The sequence below is a fragment of the Anomaloglossus baeobatrachus genome, chromosome 6 (genome assembly GCF_048569485.1).
Source record: "Anomaloglossus baeobatrachus isolate aAnoBae1 chromosome 6, aAnoBae1.hap1, whole genome shotgun sequence".
NCBI lineage: Eukaryota > Metazoa > Chordata > Amphibia > Anura > Aromobatidae > Anomaloglossus > Anomaloglossus baeobatrachus.
Window position 1 is genome coordinate 80581237 of NC_134358.1, and position 24475 is coordinate 80605711.

A 24475-nucleotide genomic window follows, 5' to 3' on the forward strand; every position below is an offset into this window, starting at 1 on the left:
TGTAACCTCATGAAATTCCACAGAGGCCTTGGTCAAAAGTTGGAACAGATGTGTTCACATGGAATGACAAAGAATACCTGATTACAGTGGACTATTTATCTAACGTTTGGGAGATTGATTTGTTACAGGACACAGGGGCGAGAACAGTGATTAAAAAACTCAAGGCCCATTTCGCCAGGTATGGCATTCCAGATATCGTGTTCTCTGACAATGCTGCTCAGTTAACTTCAGAAGAGTTTAAAACTTTCAGCAAGAGATAGGAATTAGAACACCAGACGTCTTCTCCAAGATATCCACAGAGTAATGGCAAAGCATCACTTGTAAGGCCACATCTGGAATACGGGATCCAGTTTTGGGCTCCACATTTTAAAAAGGAAATTCAGAAGTTAGAGTCAGTTCAAAGGCGGGCAACTAGACTATTACAAGGAATGGAAGGCCTCCCATATGATGACAGGTTGAAAAAGTTAGATATGTTTAGCTTAGAAAAAAGACGTCTCAGAGGAGATCTCATTTATATGTATAAATACATGTGTGGTCAATATAAAGGACTGGCACATGACTTATTTCTTCCAAACACAGTACTAAGGACCAGGAGGCACTCGCTACGAGTGGAAGAAAAGCAATTCCAGCAGCTAAATAGGAAAGGGTTCTTTACAGTTAGAGCAGTCAGACTGTGGAATGCCCTACCACAAGAGGTAGTAATGGCAGATACTATAACAGCTTTTAAAAAAGGGCTGGATGATTTCCTCAGTACACAAAACATTGTTGGTTATAAATGACTTAGTGACTAAATGTAGAACTGGTGGAGGAAGGTTTAACTAGATGGACCTAGGTCTTTTTTCAACCTAAGTAACTATGTAACTATGTAAAGCAGAAAAGCAGTAAATTTCCAGCGCCAGGAGAAGCTTAATTAAAAGTCCACTTTATTATGAAAAATAAAATAAAAAACAGCAGGTACAGCATATGTCGGATGGGTTACAGAACAACGCGTTTCGACGCTCAGGTCTTAATCATGTTCTGACATTAAATGCGACCATCTTCCTTTTGTTGGATCTCTCCACCGTTAATAATCCTAAACACATGTGTGGGTCGTAATAGGCAACTCCCAAAGTGGTGGTGGAGAGGGATCCCACAGAATGGAAGAAAAAAGTTCAAGATATATACAAAATTGTTATAAGAGAAGCAGTATTCTCATATGATACTTTTAAAATATGGATATCCACTATGGATTTGATATATACAGTCCTACATGAATATAATTCATACATATAGTACTTAGTTTAACATAGATTTGTAAAAAAAAGTTTTTGTTTTTTTATTTTATATATATATATATATATATATATATATATATATATATATATATATATATATGTATAAATCAAAGGACAATAAACAAAGCACATTATAACTGTATGATTAAATAGAGTGGCAAAAAGCAGGATATAGGTATATTTTTGCAACAGTCAAAAAGACAAAAAATGGGTGTTGATCCTATAGGAAAAGTGGGATATAAGATCCATCAGTGCAGTGATACATAAAGAGGATATATAGAAACCGCACATGGTCTGAACCAGGTTATAAGGATTTTTTGTTCACTTGTTCATGAAACTTTTGATCATCACTATTATAATAATTCGATCAGGGAATGTATATATATTCTCAAATCCATAAAGGACTGCATTAGTGAATTTATAGCAAATTTATAATAGGTAAATTTTCCCCTTATATAGCATTCAAAATGATTTTTTTATATATATATATAAATTTTCTGCATTTGTTTTTTTTTTTTTTTTTTTAAAAAAAGTCAGATTAATTTATTTTGATACTATTTTAGTTCAATAATGCAGTATTAAATCCTGGCGATTATTCAGACCGTTCGGGTTTCTTGTATTGAGGGTGAGGATCCAGAAGGATTCTCTATTAAGAAGTTTCCTTCTATGATCTCCACCCCTAATCGGTCTGTAAACCTGTTCAATACCCATAAACTGAAAACCACTGACATCTCCCTTGTGAATAGAGGCAAAGTGTTTGGATACTGCAGAAATCGCAATTGCGTTCTGTTTGGAAACATCAGAAAGATGTTTGAAGTGGACTTTTAATTAAGCTTCTCCTGGCGCTGGAAATTTGCTGCTTTTTTCTACATTGTACGGCTGCCTAGCCATATTCCGTGCGCAGGAACTGGATAATATCAGCAGGACGGTTGGTGAGCTGGACTTTTTCTCTTTTCTTGGATATGTAAAGCAGAGTCCGCAGTAAAAACGGCCAAAAGACTCCTTAAAAAAGCAAAACAGGCAGGTACTGATGTATATCTGTCTATACTGGATCATAGAAACACACCCACCCAAGGCATAGACAGCAGTCCGGCACAGAGGCTCATGAGTAGACGTACAAAGACAATCATACCAACCGCTAGTCATCTGTTAAAGCCAAAGTTGGTGGGAAACATCAAAGCTCAACAAATGAAAAATCAAAATAGGCAAGCTTTCTATTACAATAAATCTGCAAAGGATCTGCCAGATCTCCAGAGGAATGACAACATACGGCTGCAGCCAAGCAGCAAATACGACAAACACTGGCAAAAGGCAAAGGTTGTCCAGAAACTAGGACCTCGGTCCTACGAAATTGTAACAGAAGACGGAAGAAGCCTAAGAAGAAATAGGAGATATTTGAGGAAAACACAAGAACAAGATGATTCATGGCCTTTTGAACAATATCCTGATACCCAAGATAACGAGGCAGCAAGTCCAAGCCAAGTACCAACAGTGACTGCTGACCATCAGGGTGAGACTGTTAACCAGAGACAGGCAATATCAGAAGGCACATTACCAGGATCAGAACAACTACCAGAGGTGGACATTGACTCTTCTTATGTTACTAGGGCCGGCAGAATGATCAGAAAGCCTGCGCACCTCAAGGATTATATCTAACTGTATATATTGTAATTCTCTTTTACTTGGTCAGATTAACTTGTGTTTATTAAGTTTGATTGTTATTCTTGTTTAAAGAGAAAGGATGTAGCAATATGTATATGCTGCATGTCCCCTAGGGGCCTCTAGGGGTCTCTCTTCTTGTATGGGTTCACAAGCAAGTGGGAACTGGCTGGTACTGCAGACAGAGTGCAGGCAGCAGAGAGAGATGCAATGGCTGACAATACCACCTAATAAATAGCCTGAAGATCTCCACTGAGTGTGATTACTGAGAGACACAACAACAGAACAATACTCACCTCCATTGCGGCCATGGTTCCAGCAATGTCTGAAGACGCGTTTCTGGGGCCCATGTGACATTGCCAGGGTAAGTTCAGAGCAAGTAAGGGCTTAGGCTTTTGACGGCGACAGGGGGAAGGAAACATTAAGGGACGTTAGAGAGCTTACGGTACAGACTAAGGTGAGTTGCAGGAGATTGTCCCTCTCTCATTTCCCTATGACCAGGGCCTTCCTTCTATACCTTCCCCAGTGTCACCTTTGTGTTGCGCTGCACGTTGAGTGTCTGTACGCTGGCGTGACTTTACATGACTGTTGGTTATAAGCAGTGGCGTAACTAGAGTTTGATGGGTCCTGGTGCAAAAATTGGACCGGGGCCCCCCCTCCACGTACACCAACACTTAGGGTACGGGATAATGACACTGACACTCGGGGTACAGGATAATGATGCTGACACTTGGCTCTTACCCTCAGCACCCAGGTTTGCCATGATCTGAAATCCCTCTATCAGAACACAGCTTTCCCATGTTCTGATATCCATCTTGTCCTCGGCACCCAGCTTTCCCATGCTCTGCTATACATCATTCCCTCGGCACCCAGCTTTCCCATATCAGAGCATGGGAAAGCTGGGTGCTGAGAGATGTACAGCAGAGCATGGGAAAGCTGGGTGCTGAGGGAAAGAGCCTTTTTCCCTCAGCACAAAACATTCCCATCCCATGCTTGTATCTTTGTCCCCCCTCGTATATAGTTCTCCAAATACTATAATGACCCCCCACATAGCTTTCCATATAGTATAAAGGGTACCACATAACCCTTCATATATTAGAATGCACCTCCATAGTCCTCAATGTATTATAATGCATTTCCCATAGTCCTCCATGTATTATAATTCACCCATAGTTCTCCATATATTATACTGCACCACAGTCTTCCATGTTTTATAACGCACCCCCATAGTCCTCCATGTATAAAGTAGCCTCCATATATTATAATGTAGCCCCCATAGTCCTATATGTATTACAATGCAGCCCCATAAACCTTCATATTGTATTATGCAGCCCCATACTCCTCCATGTATAATGCACCCATATAGTTCATGTATAAGGTGTCCTTCATGTTTATTATGCAGCCCTATAGACCTCCATGTATAATGCAGCCCCATAGACCTCCATGTTTCATGCAGCCAGCCCCCCCAGGGCCTCCATGTGTCATGCAGCCAGTCCCACCAGGGCCTCCATGTGTCATGCAGCAAGCCCCCCAGGGTCTCTATGTGTTATGCAACCAGCCCCTTCCCAGGCCTCCATGAGTCATGCAGCCAACCTCTCCCCAAGGACTCAATGTGTCCTGCAGCCAGCCCCCTCCACAGGGCCTCCATGGGGCCTGGCTGCAGGACACATGGAGTCCTTGGGGGGGCCCTGGCTGCAGAACAAATGGAAGCCCTGGGGAAGTGGGGCCTGGCTGCAGGACACATGGATTCCTTGGCCTGCAGCCAACCCCCCAGGGCCTCCATGTGTCCTGCAGCCAGGGCCCCCCCAAGGACTCCATGTGTCCTGCAGCCAGCCCCCCCCAGAGCCTCCATGTATCTTGCAGCCAAGGCCCCCCCAAGGACTCCATGTGTCCTGCAGCCAGGGCCCTCCCAAGGACTACATGTGTCCTGCAGCCAGGCCCCCCCAAGGACTCCATGTGTGCTGCAGCCAGCCCCCCATGTGTCCTGCAGCCAGGGCCCCCCCAAGGACTCTATGTGTCCTGCAACCAGCCCCACCCAGGACCTCTATGTGTCCTGCAGCCAGGCCCCCTCCAAGGACTCCATGTGTCCTGCAGCCAGCCTCCCCGTGTACTCACTGATTTATAAAAAAAAATAAAAAAACAAGTACTCACCTCTCTTCTCCTTCCACCACAGTTTTGTCCTCACCTCTACTTGTTTCACCGCTGCCCGTCCTCACTTCTGTCCTCGTTCCCCCGTGGCTCCGGTCAGTGTCCTCCTGTGCTCTCACCACACACAGCAGTCACACAGGAGTGACGTCACCGTGCAGTCACGGGGGAAGACTGATGATGCATAGAATGGTGCCGGCTGCTATATGCAATATCAAAGCAGTGCGCGGTGATGGGAGCGCGGTGACGGGAGCGCGTTGACAAGAGCGCGGTGAGTGACAGGAGCGCGGTGAGTGACGGGAGCGCGGTGATGGGAGCATGGTGATGGGAGCGCGGTGAGTGATGGGAGCGCGGTGAGTGACGGGAGCGCGGTGATGCCACCACTGACACCAGGTAGGGGGGCCCGGTGTCAGCGGCGGCGACCAGGTCATATAGCGGCAGCCGCGCCGTGTGGTCTGCGGCAGAACAACGCAGCTCCTCTCACAGAAAGGAGCTGGCTGCTGATCTGCCGGGTGGCCGCGGGCCCCTAACCTTCTGGGCCCGGTCGCAATCGTGACCGCTGCGACCGCGGTAGTTACGCTCCTGGTTATAAGAACTCAAGTGAATCCATGCTTTCACTAAACAGAAATTTACTATATTCCAGTGGAATCCACTTTAGCATTGGGCTCTAGTCTCAACTTAACTTTACCCTCTATAAAAAAGATTGACAGTTACCACTGCTGTGGCATGTCAATGTCCTGGTAAAGGGTGTAGTTAAAGGGAACCAAACACCAGGATTCTCTGATATAAGGTAAAGCCAGTGCAGTACTGGCACTATTAGGCACAGTCTGTACATACCATTAGTGGGCAGCTCGGCTGTTTAGTCTGTGAAATCCAAGTTTATAAAGTTTGAAAATTCATCATGTTTTTGATTGACGTGTGCACCTCTGATGATAATGTCCGGGCGGGTTATGCACATGATTCCCCCCTCCCCCCGCCTGTTCCTCCCTCCCTCTGGCTGTATGTAAATTTCTCTATTTAGAAACACGGCGTTGGAGTTAGCGCCTGCGCATAGCGCTTATCTCCCGCGCCATGTTTCTGAAGCCTGCAGTACCTAGTATTGTGCATGAGAGGGTGGCGCATGCGCCCTCGCTTCTTCAGATCTCGTTGTGACCGCGGGAGTGCGCGCAGTCACAACAGGACTGGGGAACAGCTGATCTTACCCCGATTAGCTGCAGCAGACGTCTGCTACGATATCATCTGCTGCAGCTAATAGGTAAGATCAGCTGTTTTCCAGTCCTGTTGTGACTGCGCACGCTCCCGCGGTCACAACGAGATCTGAAGAAGCGAGGGCGCATGCGCCGCCTTCTCATGCACAATACTAGGTACTGCGGGCTTCAGAAACACGGCGCCGGAGATAAGCGATATGCGCAGGCGCTAACTCCAACGCCGTGTTTCTGAATAGAGAGATTTACATACAGCCAGAGAGAGGGAGGAACAGGCGGCGGGGCGCCGTCCGGACATTATCAGCAGAGGTGCACACGTCAATCAAAAACATGATGAATTTTCAAAATTTATAAACATGGATTTCACAGCCTAAACATCCGAGCTGCCCACTAATGGTATGTACAGCCTGTGCCTGATAGTGCCAGTACTGCACTGGCTTTACCTTATATACCAAAATCCTGATGTTTGGTTCCCTTTAAGCTGAGTATAGAGCTTGGAGCACAGGCATTGAACGTGCTTTGTGTCCCTTCACCCCCAGAGCACTTCCAGCTCCTTGTAAAGTGGATAAGAAAGATGTACAGCAAGGGTACATGCCCACGATCAGGACCCGCTGCATCCCGGACATGGTGGGTCCTGTCCTCTGGGACCGCGAGTCTCCTCCGCAGGACAACGTAGGAGACCACAGCTCCTCGTGCTTATGATCAAGGTTCGGGACGCTGAGGTCTCTAACTTGTGTTCTGCCTATGGAGAATGCTTGCGACTCCGCAGCATAGAATTGACATGCTTGTGGCTTGGAAAGCCACACTGCAGGTCAGTTTTTTGCTGTGGGCCGTACACGCAAAGTGGGCAGGAGATTTCTATAAATCCCATCCACTGTGCTTGTACTTTACAATGCAGCGCTTTGGAGACAGCGAAAACACGCTGCATTCAAAATGCTGCAAACAATGATCGTGGGCACGCGCCCTAAATGGCCAAATGTATGGGTACTGTGAGGTAGCGTGGTCGGCTGAGCAGCAGAAGACACGGGATCCAGGCACCAAGGGTCACAGCACACGGTTTAATATCCAAACAAAAGTCCACAACAGTACACATGTGCCTCTCCGGCAGAGAACTCTGTTGTGTTCACTCCCTCACACTTGGCACCCCCGCCCTTGTTCCTGTTTCCTTTTAACCCTTCTTTCAGCCTGTAGGGAAACAGCATTAACCCTGGAGTGGAGTTACTTTCTATCATGGAGTGAGCACAACCGGGGCGAGACATACCGGCCGTCATAGATAACCCCGGTCACAGTCTCACATACCCCCCCCCCCCTCAGTTCAAGCGTGCGGGGTTGAACTCCCGCCATCAAACACGGGCCGCGGGACAAGGCATCAGCGTTGCCCTGCAACCTACTGGCCCGGTGTTCAACCGTAAACCAGAAGTTCTGCAGAGAAAGGAACCACCGGGTAACCCGGGCATTCCGTTCCTTGGTGGACCTCATCCAGACCAGCGGAGAGTGATCAGTCACCAAGCGAAACTGCCGTCCCAGCAGGTAATAGCGTAGGGACTCCAAGGCCCACTTGATCGCCAGGCACTCCTTCTCCACTACGCTATAATTCCGCTCGGGAGGGGTGAGCTTCCTACTCAAGAAGGTGACAGGGTGTTACTCCCCCTGAACCACCTGAGACAGCACTGCCCCCAGGCCGACCTCAGAGGCGTCAGTCTGTACTATGAACTCCTTCCGGAAATCAGGGTTTACAAGAACGGGCTGTCCGCACAGAACCCCCTTCAGGGCCCAGAAGGAGTCCTCGGCCTGCGGAGTCCAGCGCACCATGACGGACTTCTTGCCTTTGAGAAGGTCCGTCAAGGGGGCTGATAGTCCCGCAAAATCTTTTACAAACCTCCTGTAGTACCCCACGATACCCAGGAAGGCCCTAACCTGCTTCGTGGTCAGGGGTCTAGGCCACTTCTGGATCGCCTCAACCTTGTTAATTTGGGGCTTAATCACTCCTTGGCCTATCACGTAGCCCAAGTAGCGGGCTTCCGTGAGTCCCAACGCACATTTCTTGGGATTGGCTGTCAATCAGGCTGTTCGAAGCGCGTCCACCACCGCTTGTACCTGTTCCAAGTGGGTCTGCCACTCGGAGCTGTAAATAATGATGTCATCAAGGTACGCTGATGCATACGCCTGGTGGGGTTCCAGCACCAAGTCCATCAACCTCTGGAACGTGGCCAGAGCACCATGTAACCCAAAAGGCAAGACAACATAGTGGAAGAGACCCTCCGGCGTAACAAAAGCGGTTTTCTCCTTGGCGGACTCCGTCAGTGGCACCTGCCAGTACCCCTTGGTCAGGTCGAGCGTGGTGAAATATCGCGCCTGTCCCAGCCTATCAATCAGCTCATCCACCCGGGGCATGGGGTAGAGATCGAACTTGGATATTTCGTTCAATCTCCTAAAGTCATTGCAGAACCTTAAGGAGCCATCAGGTTTTGGTATTAGTACAATGGGACTAGCCCATTCACTCCGGGATTTTTCGATGACCCCCAGGCGTAGCATTGTCTTCACTTCCTCTGATATGGCTTGTCTTCGAGCCTCCGGCACGCGGTATGACTTCAGGCGTACCTTCAGGTGGGGCTCGGTGACAATATCATGTCGTATCAAACTGGTCCTACCAGGCAGCTCGGAGAAAACATCGGGGTTCTGCTGAACCAGCCGTCTGGCCTCTCGCCTCTGTGTCTTGTTGAGGGCTTCTCCAATCCTTACTTCCGGTTCGTCCTCTCCGGAGGTCGCTGGAGCCGGATGTGAACGACCCGAAGAGGAGGGAGATGGGGAAAAAACAACCATCAGGCTTTCCCGTTCCTGCCAAGGTTTTAATAGGTTGACATGGTATATTTGTTCAGGTTTCCGCCTACCGGGCTGCAATACCTTATAGTTGACCACCCCGACTCTTTCCTTTATCTCGTAGGGGCCTTGCCACTGAGCCAGGAATTTACTCTCCGCCGTGGGGATTAAAACCAACACCCGATCCCCGGGTTTAAAGGTCCGCACGGTGGCTTGTCTATTGTAGCGGCCGCTTTGCGCGGCCTGAGCCTCCTGTAAATGCTCCTTCACAATTGGCATGACCGCGCTTATGCGGTTCTGCATTCCTAAAATGTGTTCAATCACACTTTTATGGGGGGTGGGCTCTTGCTCCCATGTTTCCTTTGCCAGGTCCAACAATCCCCGGGGATGTCGCCCGTATAACAACTCAAAAGGCGAAAACCCCGTGGATGCCTGTGGCACCTCTCATATGGCAAACATCAAATAGGGAAGCATCATATCCCAGTCTTTCCCGTCTTTGGAGATCACCCTTTTGAGCATGGTTTTCAGGGTTTTATTGAATCGTTCTACTAACCCATCCGTCTGAGGATGATACACAGACGTACGCAACTGCTTGATCTGGAGTAGCCGGCATAGCTCTTTGGTCACTTTAGACATGAACGGGGTCCCCTGATCCGTAAGGATCTCCTTGGGCAACCCCACCCAGCAGAACACAGCAAACAACTCCCGAGCTATAAGCTTCGCCACAGTATGTCTGAGAGGTATCGCCTCTGGATACCGGGTGGCATAGTCAACAATCACTAGGATGTGTTGGTGCCCTCGAGCGGACTTTACGAGGGGCCCCACCAGATCCATCCCTATCCGTTCAAAAGGGACTTCTATAATGGGTAACGGTACCAACGGACTGCGAAAGTGGGTCAGGGGTGCGGTAAGCTGACACTCCGGGCAGGTTTCGCAGAACCGTTTTACCTCCCCAAAGACCCCGGGCCAATAGAACCTTTGCAATATTCGCTCCTGCGTTTTCTTGATCCCTAGGTGGCCACTCATCAGGTGTTTATGAGCCAAGACGAGGACCCGCTGGAGATACGGCTGGGGCACCACCAACTGCTCTACCCCCACGCCCCGTATTTCATCTACCCGGTAGAGTAAATCCTGCTTAAGAGCGAAATGGGGGTACCTTACCTTGGCACCGGGCAGCTGTGCCACCCCGTCAACTACTGTCACCCGACTCCGGGCATGTATTAATGTAGGGTCCTGGAGTTGGGCTGTCCCAAACGTATCCGGGGACGCCTCCAACTCTGGGATGGGCTCGACCGTCTCAGCCTCTCCTGCCAATACCTCTAGGGGCGACCTATCGGGTTCACATTCTGTCCCTATCATGGGAACCCCTACGGCAGGCGTCCCGGATTCAGGATTGTAGGGCTCAGGTCCCGGACTGACCAATATCTGAGGGGACTTAGGGGGTCCCCTCCATAAAGTCCAAAAATAGGGCAGATCCCTTCCTAGGATCACGTCATAAGGAAGAGTGTTAAGAAGTCCCACCTCATGTTGCACCTGACCGCAAGGTGCTGTGATGGTGACAATCCCCGTGGGATAGTCTCGGCGGTCCCCATGTATGCAAACCACCCCCACGGTACGTCCTGTGGCCTTTACTTTAGCCCTTAGGGTTGATCGCACAAGGGTCACTAAACTTCCGGAATCCAACAAGCCTGTAACCGGACATCCATTCACCTGTATTTGGCACAAGTGGGGCGCAGTCTCTGGGGAGACCAGGTCAGCGGTACACACCACCTGAGCATACATTGAACCCCGCCGGGTAACCCCACAATCCATGGGCTCCGTGGTGAGTGGACACTGGGCTTCCATATGTCCCACCCGCTGGCACCGCCAACATCTAATAGGGAAGGAAACCCCCTTGACGAGTTGTCGTTTAGGGTACAGAACCTTCCAGACCTCAGGGACGGCGGGCGCGGCCTCAGACGGGACGGTAGCAGACTCCTGCACCGGGGTCGGCGGTGGGTCCTTGGCCCTAGGCTTGGAGGGGCCGGACCGACGGGCGGTACGCAAAGTCTCAGTGTCCCGTATCAAGTCCTGCGTAGCCACATGCCGCTCTACCAGGGACACTAATTGGTCCAGGGTACTCGGGTCGCCCTGTCCTACCCACCGTTGAATGGTGACGGGTAAAGTGCGCACAAAACGATCAACTACTACCCTTTCCACCATTTGCGCCGGGCTCAGAGTGTCAGGCTGCAACCACTTTTTTACGAGATGCAACAAGTCATAGGCCTGGGAGCGTACGGGTTTGGCTTCCTCATAGAACCACTGATTTACCCGCTGAGCCCGTACATAGGTATTCACCCCCAACCGAGCCAGTATTTCGGCTTTCAAAGTCGCATATTCTATGGCGTCCTCGGTACAGAGGTCCAGGTACGCTTTTTGGGGCTCCCCCGTCAGATAGGGCGACAATACCTCAGCCCACTGGGGGGTCGGCAGCTTTTCCCGCTCGGCCACCCGCTCAAACACCGCCAGGAACGCTTCCACATCATCCCCCGGAGTCATCTTTTGCAACGCTTGTCTCACCGCTTTCCGGACGCTGCCGTCGTCACCCGGTCCCGGGGTTGTTGCTGCCGGTCCGGCACGGATCGACTTGGCCAGTAGAACCATCTGTTCTTGGTGCCTTTGTTCCTGCAATTTCAAAGATTGCTGCTGATGATCCAACGACCGGAGCAGGTGTGCATTGATCTGTTGCTGCTGCTTTAGTATTTCCTCCATGGTGTCGCCGGGTTTGGGCTGTAGTATAGCCGCTTGAATCCAGGACATGTGCTACCGGGTCACCAGAAATGGAAGCTACACCTCACCGGGCTGGCATGCCCGCCAATTCTCCACCATATGTGAGGTAGCGTGGTCGGCTGCGCAGCAGAAGACACGGGATCCAGGCACCAAGGGTCACAGCACACGGTTTAATATCCAAACAAAAGTCCACAACAGTACACATGTGCCTCTCCGGCAGAGAACTCAGGGAGTTGTGTTCACTCCCTCACACTTGGCACCCCCGCCCTTGTTCCTGTTTCCTTTTAATCCTTCTTTCAGCCTGTAGGGAAACAGCATTAACCCTGGAGTGGAGTTACTTTCTATCATGGAGTGAGCACAACCGGGGCGAGACATACCGGCCGTCATAGATAACCCCGGTCACAGTCTCACAGTACACTTATCCAAATTATTGAATTCAGATGTTTCAGCTGCACCATTGCAGTAAAATGCATAAAATCAAGTACACAATCATGCATTCTCAGTTGTGGAGAACTGTTAATACTACCACGCATACTACAGAGCCAAGTGACTTTTAACCATGCACTGTCATAGTATACCACATTTGCCACAAGTCATTTTGTGAATTTACTACTCTCCTATATCTGTTCCAGTAATGCATAAATGTATTGTAAAATGAATAAAGAGGCGAATCTAGGTTTTCCTGCATCCAAGGCAAAAATTAAGTTTGACCCCCCCACAGTTTAAGGAGTTTGAGTAGTCGTGTGAACGAACACTCATAATTGCACACTTAGGCTAGGGCCCCACTTTGGGTTTATCTACTTGCAGTTCAGAACGCATTTTTTGGGCTTAAGCGGGCTTTACAAACTGCGATATCGGTCCCGATATCGCTAGTGTGGGTACTCGCCCCTATCTGTTGCGCGACACGGGCAAATCGCTGCCCGTGCCGCACAACATCGCCCAGACCCGTCACACATACTTACCTGCCTGGCGACGTCGCTGTGACCGGCGTACCGCCTCCTTTCTAAGGGGGCGGTCCGTGCGGCGTCACAGTGACGTCACTGAGCGGCCGCCCAATAGAAGCGGAGGGGCGGAGATGACCGGGACGTAACATCCCGCCCACCTCCTTCCTTCCGCATTGTGTTCGGGAGGCAGGTAAGGAGAGCTTCCTCGTTCCTGCGGTGTCACACGGAGCGATGTGTGCTGCCGCAGGAACGAGGAACAACCTCGTTACTGCTGCAGTAACGATATTTGAGAATGGACCCCCATGTCACCGATGAGCGATTTTGCACGTTTTTGCAACGATGCAAAATCGCTCATCGGTGTCACACGCAACGGCATCGCTAATGCGGCCAGATGTGCGTCACCAATTCCGTGACCCCAACGAGTTCGCATTAGCGATGTCGTAGCGTGTAAAGCCCCCTTTAATTGATTTGACCAAAGTTGCCTTTTTCAGAAATTTAGCGCTGAAAACGCATGCGTATTTACCGCGTTTTAGATGCGTTTTCAGCGCTTTTTACATGCTTTTACACCTGCGTTTTGATAGATGCGTTTTGAACATCATGACACTGCTAAATAAAGTTTAACTAGTCAAACTACATGAAAAAATTGGAAAAAAAAGCAAGCCATTTGGCCATAAAACGCTGCAGCTCAATACGATGCAGAAACACAGGTACAAAACGCAAAGTGGGGCCCTAGCCTAACATGCACACGCTGACGAGCTGATCTTCCTAATTCTCTCAATTTTCAGGAGGAGAAGCTGTTGATTGTAATTAAGCAAATCGCATCTGACAGGTCATATGTTGACTGCTGGAACTGGAAGAAGAGCTGAATCCTGGCAGTTAGTATATTACATGAATTATACTGTACATGCCATTTGACTGAAGGGCAAATAGTACAGACCTGAAGAACAAAGAATGTTAGTCACCAGCGTTAGGTCACGCAGACATCTGTTTTTCATGAATGTGTTCTTTCTGTGTTTTTCACATACCATTTATTGTCCATTTTTTATCCAATTGATGGACCAAACACATACACTCAAGTGAATGGGTCGATCAAAACAGTCATCCGTGTCTCATTGTAGTGTTTTCTGTTTTTATTGTTTAGTAGATAGGAGAGGCTAGGAAACTCTTACCATAGTGTTTTTCCAACATGTTATGAAGTTTCTTGCGTCATAATGATATAGGAGTAAAGTACTACTTAGTCAGAACGGTATAGTCATTTTATTCTGACACGGAGGGCAAATCTTTGTCATTCTCTATAATGGTGGTGATGAAAAAGGAGTAAGGGGATGTACAGTATTTTTTTAAAAAAATAAAAGAATGAATATCTTCAAGATGAGCAATAGCTTGTTTCACATGACCTAGAATACAGTGGGCGACAATCAGTGTGGGAAATGTTTAAATGTGAAGATGATTCATATAACAACAAAAAAAATAATATATAGAATGGATATTACCATGAAGAATATTCTTTATAACCTCGGCAATAATGTTGGAAAGTGAATAATGTTAACATTCTAAAAAAAAAAAAGAAACATGTCTATCTAAGATCATAACTTTTTACATTGTTGTCACTATGTTTTAAAAAGAGGTTTCCCCTTGAGACGACCGCAAAAATCACAGTAAAAATCACATGTTGTGCTAAAGAAAGGTGTTATACTCACTGGGCGAGCACTTTATTAGCGGGCCCACTGGACTGAAGGTACCGTTCAATTGCATGGGAGAGTGAACTGGATCGGATGCCGAGTCTTCTCTACTACCACCGGAGGTGGCAGCGGGCACACGCGCTGGCAAGCAGCTGGAAGAGAACAGCCCCAGGGGCAGCCGCTGCCACTGACAGTATAATCTCTGGTAGAAATGGCAGCTCCTGCAGGCAGAGTAGTGGATCCCTCTGGGGTGGATGGATGCATGGCAGTGTCGCGGGCGGAGGAGGGGACACTGCGCTCTCCCACTGCTCGGGTCCGGCTGCGGCTGCTCGGTGGTGGCTCGAGCGGTGGGTCGGATCCCGGGGACTCGAGCGGCGCTCCTCGCCCGTGAGTGAAAAGGGTGGGGATTGGATGGTGGGGATTTGGTTATTGTCCGTGACGCCACCCACGGTTGTGGTGATATTGGTGACACCACTGCTGCTCCTGACGGGGGATCCCGGGAGCGATGACAGGGAGCAGCCTGGATGTTAGTTCTCCCATCCGTGGGTAGGGGGTTGGTTGTCCCGGGGCCCGGTGATGGGGTAGGGATGGATGGCAGGCGGGTTATGGGGCCTGGTGAGGTGCAGGGTCGCGGGGGCAGCGCTGTGCCGCACGGCACGGTGGTACTCACTCAGCCAATGATGAGGACACAGTTCTCGATAAAACACACGGCTGGATGGACGGGTCCCACAGACGGCTGCGGTGTTGTTTCTCCCGGCAGGTTGATGGTGACTGCCTTTCCCTGCACCTATGTAGTGTAACGGTTCCAATGGGTTCCCACCAGTAACCCGCTCCCCAGCTTGGATGGGTGCTGAAGGAGCCCCTTTTGCCCACAGGCTCTGGCCCTGGGAACTTTAGCCTTGGCGGTGACTGTGTTTCCCTCTCTCGGTTGGACGGTTACCTTCTGTCGGGACTTGGCTGCTGGGAAACCCAGGAGGTTCCCTTCGCTAACGGATTTGGCAAATTCACGGCGACTCCTAGCCTTGCCGGGGTCCGTAAGCCCCTGCCGGATGGTGCTGGCTTCTCTTTGCATACCGGTCCGGTACCGCCGGGCCGCCGCCCGTCCACGGTCCTTACGGTTAGCTCCAATAGGCCACTCCTGCAGACGGTCACCACCGTCTGCCAACCTTGCTGATCCGTCCGGGCCACACACCCGGACCAACTTCAGTCTGCTCTACTACCACTTTCCTCCTTCCACTTTCACTTCCAACACTAAAACTGTCTGCTTTTCCTGCCTGCAGGACTGCGAACTCCTCGGTGGGCGGGGCCAACCGCCTGGCCACCCCCTGGTGTGAACATCAGCCCCTGGAGGAAGGCAACAAGGGTTTTTGTCTGACTTCGGTGTGCCTGACCGGGAGTGTGGGGTGTGTTGGTGTTGTTCTCTGTGGCCCCTGGCTTGTCCAGGGCGCCACATTCCCCCTTAGTAAAATGCAGACCGTCCGCGGGCTGCCCGTCCATCACCGGTTTTATTTTCATAAACTGGAAAAGATAAACGATAAACAGAGATTACAATTAAAATAACATCTTCCCACATCAGGAGGTACTCTTACTTAAACGTTACTAACGGTGTTGGCTTCCGCTCTCTCCCACCCAAGCAACCTGGCCCTTATGCTGCCCCTAAGGAAACAGGCAGCACCCCTTGATCCCAGTCCACCACAAGTTACCCGAGCGGGTTCTGTCCTTTCCAGGGGACCCACGTCCATGGGGAACCCCTGAAACCCCCAAAGGATCGCCACCGGTTCCGGTGGTGGCTGGGCCCCAGCCTGCTCCACTGCGGGCCCTTCCTCCAATCTGCCTCTCCGGAGGCGGTAACGGTGAAAGCCACAAACAGAATTATTTACAAGCCACAAGTTCGTGGTTGCCTTGCTAGTTCTCAGGCTTGTCTATAAGGAGTCCCTTACGCAAAATTTGAAAGCAGTCCCCACGGGGACAACGGTGCCGGCAACGACTGGTTTCAATCAGGCTGACAATCAGGTAAATCTTCGGTTAATCATTCACTTATCATTCTTTTAAACGGTACTTTTAACACTGGTGGTCCCAACGGGGGACAATTGCAACGGGACTCTGCTGCCATCACTCTGATTCCTCTGAGTCGGCTGGGGGAGGAGGTGCGGTGGACACTCGGGCCTTCTGGCTGCCCCTCAGCTTCGCATCCAATGCGAACCACCCCCTCTCCCCACAGTGCCGGGTATACTGCACCAGGTCTCCGGGCATCAGATTGCGGTCGGGATGCTCCTCTGGCAGGTGGGCATTAACATCACGCCGGGCTATAAAGACTTCGGCCTCCAGGCCCGGTTCATAGATGAAACCATAGCCCCGGCGGACATCAAACCGCCTCACCTGCCCTTCATACAGGGGGCCCCGGACACGGAAGGTCGCTTGACGGAGGCTCTCTTTCTCCCGGATCGTACGGGCCACCAACTCCGCCTTCTTCCTCTCTCTCTCGGCAATCTCTGGGCCCAGCGGTGTCGGTTCCCTGTCCCAATACGGAGCTGCTGCGAGCTCCGGCGCACGGGTCGGGCCCCGCGAGACCTTCTGGACACTGCCCACCACTGGTGATCTGGGTGGATGGTCCCGCGGTGACTTGGCCTGGGGTGCTGCCTTGCAGCGGCAACCCGGCGCAACCTCAGCCGAGGTGTGGGGGATGGGCACAGGGGTTCTCTTCCGCCAGGCCTCCTGTACGGAGCGGCCTGTCGGCTCCGGCTCAGGAAGTTTTTCGGGGGATGTCTCCGGCTCAGGCTTCTGCACCTTCCAGGGTAGCACTTCCGATCGGTCACGGGCTCCAGTTACAGGTCGATCCGCCTGGGCGGACATGCAGGGTACCGCTACCGGTTGCGGGGGTAGCGGGCCCAGTGGCGGGGTCACGGCAGCCAATACGGGTAGCGAGGGAGGTAGCAGGGCGAGCGGGTTTAAACCGGGTCCCGCAGCCGCGATGACCGACCCACTAGGGGTACCGGGGCGTGGGTCACTCACCCTCCCGTCCGAAACTCCCTCCTCTTCGCGTCTCCGTACGGTTGCTATAACCTCCGCCATGTTGGCCTCCCACTCCTCCAAGAGGAGCTGCATCTTGACCTGCAGCCGTTGTTGGAGCTGCGCGGTCCGGATCTCCACCCACGCCACGGTTCCAGGCGCGGGGGCTACGGTGCTACGGGACGGCATGAACATCTTTCTGGCGGCCTCTTCCAGGAACCAGCAACAAGATGGCCGCAGGGTCCTGGCGTCCCTGCTTTTATAGCCGCGGGCTACATGCGACCGGACGCCATCAGTCCCTCTTAGTCTCTTTTCGGCTCCTCCTCTACAGGGGCGGGTTTTGTCCTTCGCGCCTCCACTACTCAAGGAGACGCTCGAGCGGGAACTTTTCGCGCCCAAGATGGCGGCTTCTCAAATTTTCCGGCCGGACACCTCCGGCGGTAACAAGGCGCACCTCTACCAGACGGCAGAGCGGTAGGATCCTGTTCGTGATGCCATGTTGTCGCGGGCGGAGGAGGGGACGGTGTGCTCTCCCACTGCTCGGGTCCGGCCGCTGCTGCTGCGGCTGCTGCTGCTCGGTGGTGGCTCGAGCGGTGGGCCGGATCCCGGGGACTCGAGCGGCGCTCCTCGCCCGTGAGTGAAAAGGGTGGGGATTGGATGGTGGGGATTTGGTTATTGTCCGTATTGGTGACACCACCGCTGCTCTGGACGGGGGATCCCGGGAGCGATGACAGGGAGCAGCCTGGATGTTAGTTCTCCCCTCCGTGGGTAGGGGGTTGGTTGTCTCGGGGCCCGGTGATGGGGTAGGGACGAATGGCAGGCGGGTTACGGGGTCTGGTGAGGTGCAGGGTCGCGGGGGCAGCGCTGTGCCGTATGGAACGGTGGTACTCACTCAGCCAATGATGAGGACACAGTTCTCGATAAAACACATGGCTGGATTGACGTGTCCCACAGATGGCTGCGGTGTTGTTTCTCCCGGCAGGTTGATGGTGACTACCTTTCCCTGCACCTATGTAGTGTAACGGTTCTAATGGGTTCCCACCGGTAACCCGCTCCCCAGCTTGGATGGGTGCTGAAGGAGCCCCTTTTGCCCGCAGGCTCTGGCCCTGGGAACTTTAGCCTTGGCGGTGACTGTGTTTCCCTCTCTCGGTTGGACGGTTGCCTTCTGTCGGGACTTGGCTGCTGGGAAACCCAGGAGGTTCCCTTCGCTAACGGATTTGGCAAATTCACGGCGACGCCTAGCCTTGCCGGGGTCCGTAAGCCCCTGCCGGATGGTGCTGGCTTCTCTTTGCGTACCGGTCCGGTACCGCCGGGCCACCGCCCGTCCACGGTCCTTATGGTTAGGTCCAATAGGCCACTCCTGCAGACGGTCACCACCGTCTGCCAACCTTGCTGATCCGTCCGGGCCACACACCCGGACCAACTTCAGTGTGCTCTACTACCACTTTCCTCCTTCCACTTTCACTTCCAACACTAAAACTGTCTGCTTTTCCCGCCTCCAGGACTGCGAACTCCTCGGTGGGCGGGGCCAACCACCTGGCCCACCCCCTGGTGTGAACATCAGCCCCTGGAGGAAGGCAACAAGGGTTTTTGTCTGACTTCGGTGTGCCTGACCGGGAGTATGGGGTGTGTTGGTGTTATTCTGTGTGGCCCCTGGCTTGTCCAGGGCACCACAGCAGCAGTGGCTGGCGTGGACAATTGCGGCAGCTTGCATGGTAGACAGCCGATGTGAATGGTCACAGCAGCAGTAGCAGATAGGGGCACACTGTAACAAAGGTACAGGTCAGTAATAGCAATAAGGCAACAATATAGCGTGACAGCAACACTGAGGGCCTGAGAACTAGCAACTAAACTAACATGTTGCCCAGGTACCTCCCAGAGGGCAGAGGTTCCTTAAGTATCTGCAACTCTTAGATGACCTGAGAGGCACTTCTGGGTTAGAGGGACACTGGCCCTTTAAGAAAGTGGGTGTAGCCACACATGTGCCCTTAGGCAGATCCAGGAAGCCTGCTAGATGTGCACAGCCTCTGGGAGACAGCAGCATAAGCTGGAGATTGGTTAACAACCGCAGGACGGCCAGACGGGTAAGAGAGCTGACGTCCCCACCGGGAGAAGGGGGCCGGACAGTGCGAGGATGTCGGTATGGGTGTTACAATGTTACAAAAGGCTAAAGAGAATTAACACATGCACATCAGATTCAAAATGACTCATTTTTCATATGTTCAGACTAGAGATGAGTGTTTGTACTAAAGACAGACTTTACAAAAAAAACAGAGCTTGGGTTCGGAGATTGGGTGCTTTATGTATAAAAACCACTCACTAGAATCGCTATGCTCGGGTACGCTTGGTGCTTAGCCAAGTGTGAGCTGCTTCTGGTGTTTCAGTGGCTCGCACTGAGGGGAGCAACAGCATGATCGGATGTAGTGTGCAACCAAAAAAAATACATATGGAAAACTCTCGTCCACGGAAGTGTTCTGTTTATGACTGGCTGCATGTGGGCAGAGACCCGAACTGCCCAATTAGTGACTTCCGTTGGGGTTCAAGTCAAGTCCGGGTCCCAAACCGAACTTTATCTAACCCACCGAACTGAACTTCAATGGGTCTGCTCATCTGTAGTTCTCAGTGGTTGATACCTTTTAATGGCTAACTGAAAAGATGGTAATAATTGCAAGCTTTCGAGACTACTCAGGTCTCTTCATCAGGCATGGTATAACACAAAATCCGAAGAGTCACGTATTTATACACAACAGGACTTAGAATAGTGCAGTAAAAAAAAAAAAAAAAAAAAAAAAAAAAAAAAAAGTTATATGAAACAGAACTATCTCTATGGCAGGGGGACAAGCTGTTCTAGCCATAAATACTGCTGATTTCACAGCAGTTTCACAGCAGTATTTATGGCTAGAACAGCTTGTCCCCCTGCCATAGAGATAGTTCTGTTTCATATAACTTGTTCTTTTTTTTTTTTTTTTTTTTTACTGCACTATTCTAAGTCCTGTTGTGTATAAATACGTGACTCTTCGGATTTTGTGTTATACCATGCCTGATGAAGAGACCTGAGTAGTCTCGAAAGCTTGCAATTATTACCATCTTTTCAGTTAGCCATTAAAAGGTATCAACCACTGAGGACTCTCTGTTCTTTTAAACAATTTTTTTATCTCTACTGGCTAACACGGTACAAAGATATATTTTACTTGCATCTGTAGTTCAGAACTTTGTGCTTCTTTTAACCATTCTAGTTTCCAAAGGTGAGAAATGGTTAAAAGAAGTAACCCCAACATTCTTCAGGTGGCATCCAGAAACCATTCACTGGTTTGTTCAATACAAGTTTAACCCCTTAAGTACAGGGCGATTTTTTTGGTTTCTACACTATTGTTTTTTCCTCCTCTTATTCCAAGAACCATTACTTTTTTATTTTTCCATCAATATAGACATGTCAGAACTTGTTTTTTGAAGGACTGGTTGTACTTTTGAATGATATCATCCATTTTATCGTGTGATGTACTGGAAAATGAGAAAAAAAAATCCAAGTTTGGCAAAATATCGAAAAGAACTGCTATAAGCAATTGTTTTGGGGGATTTTCTTTACAGTGTTCATATTACTATAAAATGTCCTGGAATGCGATTTTCCAAATCATTATGATTACGGTGATACAAACATGCATAGTTTTCTTTTTTATTTGTGTTGAAATAAATTTCAGAAATTTGTAAAAAAAAAATGAAAAATTTACTTAGGTTGACATTTTCTGAAAGCCGTAACATTTTCAATTTTCGGGATATGGCGCTGTTTGAAAGTTTGGATTTTGCACCCTGAGCCGATGTTTTTATTGATAGAATTTATTCATTTGAGGTATATATGACATTTTGATTCTTACACTTTTATGCTTTGTTCTCATGGCGTTTTTGATTTTTTTTTTCCTCATTACGTCTTTAAATGATCAGATTAATTTATTTTAAATTTTGGTAGATCAGACTTTTATGAACCCAGTGATACCAAATATATGTATTTTTTATTGCTTAATTTTTAATGTGGTAAAAGGGGTTGATTTGAATTTTTGTATTTTTTTGTTTTGTTTTTCAGATTTTTTTAAAACATTCTGTTATTTACTTTGACTGCTTTTGAGAGTCTCCATAGTGGACTTGAATCTGCAATCATCTGATCACTTGTCCTGTATATAAGAATAACAACACAGTATTGTATTGCTGTATATAGCAGAACTCATAGTTCCTTATGCCTGTGGCTGGTTTTCACAGGTGTACAGTGATTGTGATGACATGGTCTCTGAGTGCCTCGCATGGGTTAAAGTTTCTTAACATTCAGCCAGACATGAAGACAGTTTGTTTATAGATGGGGGATAATCCCTCATTGTTCTACAAGACTCTTGGGAGTTTAGTATTGAAGTTTTTGTTGACTCATGTAATTGTTTTGCCCACTGAAGGCCAGACACCCAGATAACTCAATTATGCGAACTTCCCATTGTATTACTAAGTGAATTGCTAGATGTGATGTAACATACCTGTCTCACCCTTATCTCTGGATATTTGAATATAGCTTGAAATTCATCCAATAAGAGAAGCAACCTTGTACAACCAATCCGATAAGGGCACAGAATATCCTAAGGGAAGGTTATGGCTACAAAAAGTGACTTCTTGGAGTCACCAGGTGGTTGAAGGATGTTGCATGATCCAGTCTAAGCTCTTAGGGGATCAGTACCAGGATGCCTTGTGGACTTGGTCTAGGGACTTTGGCTCCGACTAGAGGATCACTTGGCTACATGGCTTCAATCTAGGGACTTCGATTCCAATTGGAGACCATATCCACAGTCTAGGGATTTCGACTCCGGCTGCCAGGATTATATCACATCATCACACCAGAGACTACTTAAGGAAAAAACCCAGGTTGGGACAATTTGGCTACCTGGCTACAGACTTTGCAGACCTCAACCAGCTTCCTAAATCTGGTGTTATTCCAGTCTCGGTGGGTGCCCGCCGAAAGCGGGGTGCTGCTGGATTGGAGTAAGTAGCCCGGGAAGCTCTGAGACACGGACATTCTAATCCCTGGTGAGCCAAAGGAAGAGTGAGACTCTGTTGCCTGTTACATTTGTGTGTTTTGCTGGTTATGTGTTATGTGCCGTTAATTGTTTGGGGATCCAATAAAGTCTTAATATTGTGATTACCCCACCCTGTGTTGTCTGAGTAGTGTTCGGCCCACGGTTAAGGTGGGCGGCGTTCAGTTGGGATGAGCCCTTGGCCAAGCTGTCTTTTTAAAGGCGGCCGGGCCAACGGACGAGAGCATCCACTGACCCCCGGGTCTCCACAGTGATTACAGGCAGAGGGGTCTTCAGTAGACTCTTGGCAGTCACAGCAACCCATTGGATTCCCACAATTGTGTCGTGGGACCATGTGCCCACCTACTGGGGAGCATTGAATGCCTCTCTCACTAATTGACAGCGACATTATCATGTTAACATTAACACCCTTTCATGTGGCACTAAGGGGCATATTTAGCTTGTTTAACTTAATAAATCGACGAATAATTTTTAAAGATCACATGGGATCCCCCCCTATTTTTGATAACCAGACAAGAAAAAGCAGACAGCTTTGGGCTGGTACTATCAGGCTGGGAAGAAATAGTTTATTTGAATAAAAAAATCTACAAAACTCTAATGTAATTTATGGTGTAATGGTCCTACGATGTCCCCAAACCCATGGAAACTCGCTTAGGCAAAGTGCCAGAATTTGTACATATAAAGGATGCACCATTTCTGGGGTTTCTTTAGGCTGGTATATTTAGGCTGAAAAGGGCCAAATAAACATTGACCTTCTCAGCCTGCTAATACCAGCCCCCAGCTGTCTTGTAGGGACCCACAAGAATGAGGATCCATGACGTGGATTGTGGGCTTCTGTACTATGGCCATATTATCAACCACACACAGAATATTTTATACAGGATGCAGCCAGACCTCTTTTTGTTAGGCCTTGCATATTATAGTCACTGTCCCTGCATGGAGCACATGTATAGTAATGGCGCAGCCCGCTTGCATCTATTTACGATGCGCGTAACTAATAGGCTGCCAGATACATACCAGATACTGTGAGCCTGCATGTGTGAACAGTGCCCTATGCAAGCCACAAGTGTGCAATTTTACCATCTAGCAATTGCTCCCCTCCATCATTTGAGACGGTGGAGTGATTTGCTCCTTTTGCACCTGTGATGTCTCCATTTATTGGAGGTCTTGCTGCATCCCTGTAGTGCATTAGTTTTTTTGGCCTGGGCTGCCACTTTTCTGTTAATGATTTACCACTTTTCTTGGGGCATCTTCATCATGGCTGATCCTTGATTTGAACCAGTGACCTTTCACTTTGGAATCAATCTAAGGCCACGTGCGCACGTTGCGTTGTTTTTTGCGTTTCCGCAGCGTTTTAAGCTGCAGCGTCACATTGTCAAAATGCATGCGTTCTGCTTCCTCAGCAAAGTCTATCAGAATAATGCAAAATCCGTGCGCACATTGCTTTTTTGAACGCAGCGTTTTTAAAGTCAAAAATGTGACAAAATCTCTGCGTTTCAAAATGCAGCATATCACTTTTTTGAGCGTTTTGGCAGCGTTCTACACCCATTGAAATCAATGAGTTGTTGGAAAACGCTACCAAAATGCTAAGCAGTGCGATTCGCATGTTTTTTGACATAACAAACGCAAGTCTTTCAGTCTCTCTCTCTGTAGATGTCGGTGTCTCCCTCTCACCCCCTCTCTCATACTCACCGATCCCCAATCACCGGCGCGGCGCTGCACGGCATTCACACTGTAGCGGCTTCTTTTCTTTTGAAAATGCCGGCCACTCATTATTCCATCTCATATTACCTGCTTCCCCCGCCCACCGGCGCCTATGATTAATTGCCGTCAGACACGCCCCCACACTGAGTGACAGCTGTCTCACTGCAACCAATCACAGCCACCGGTGGGTGTGTCTAT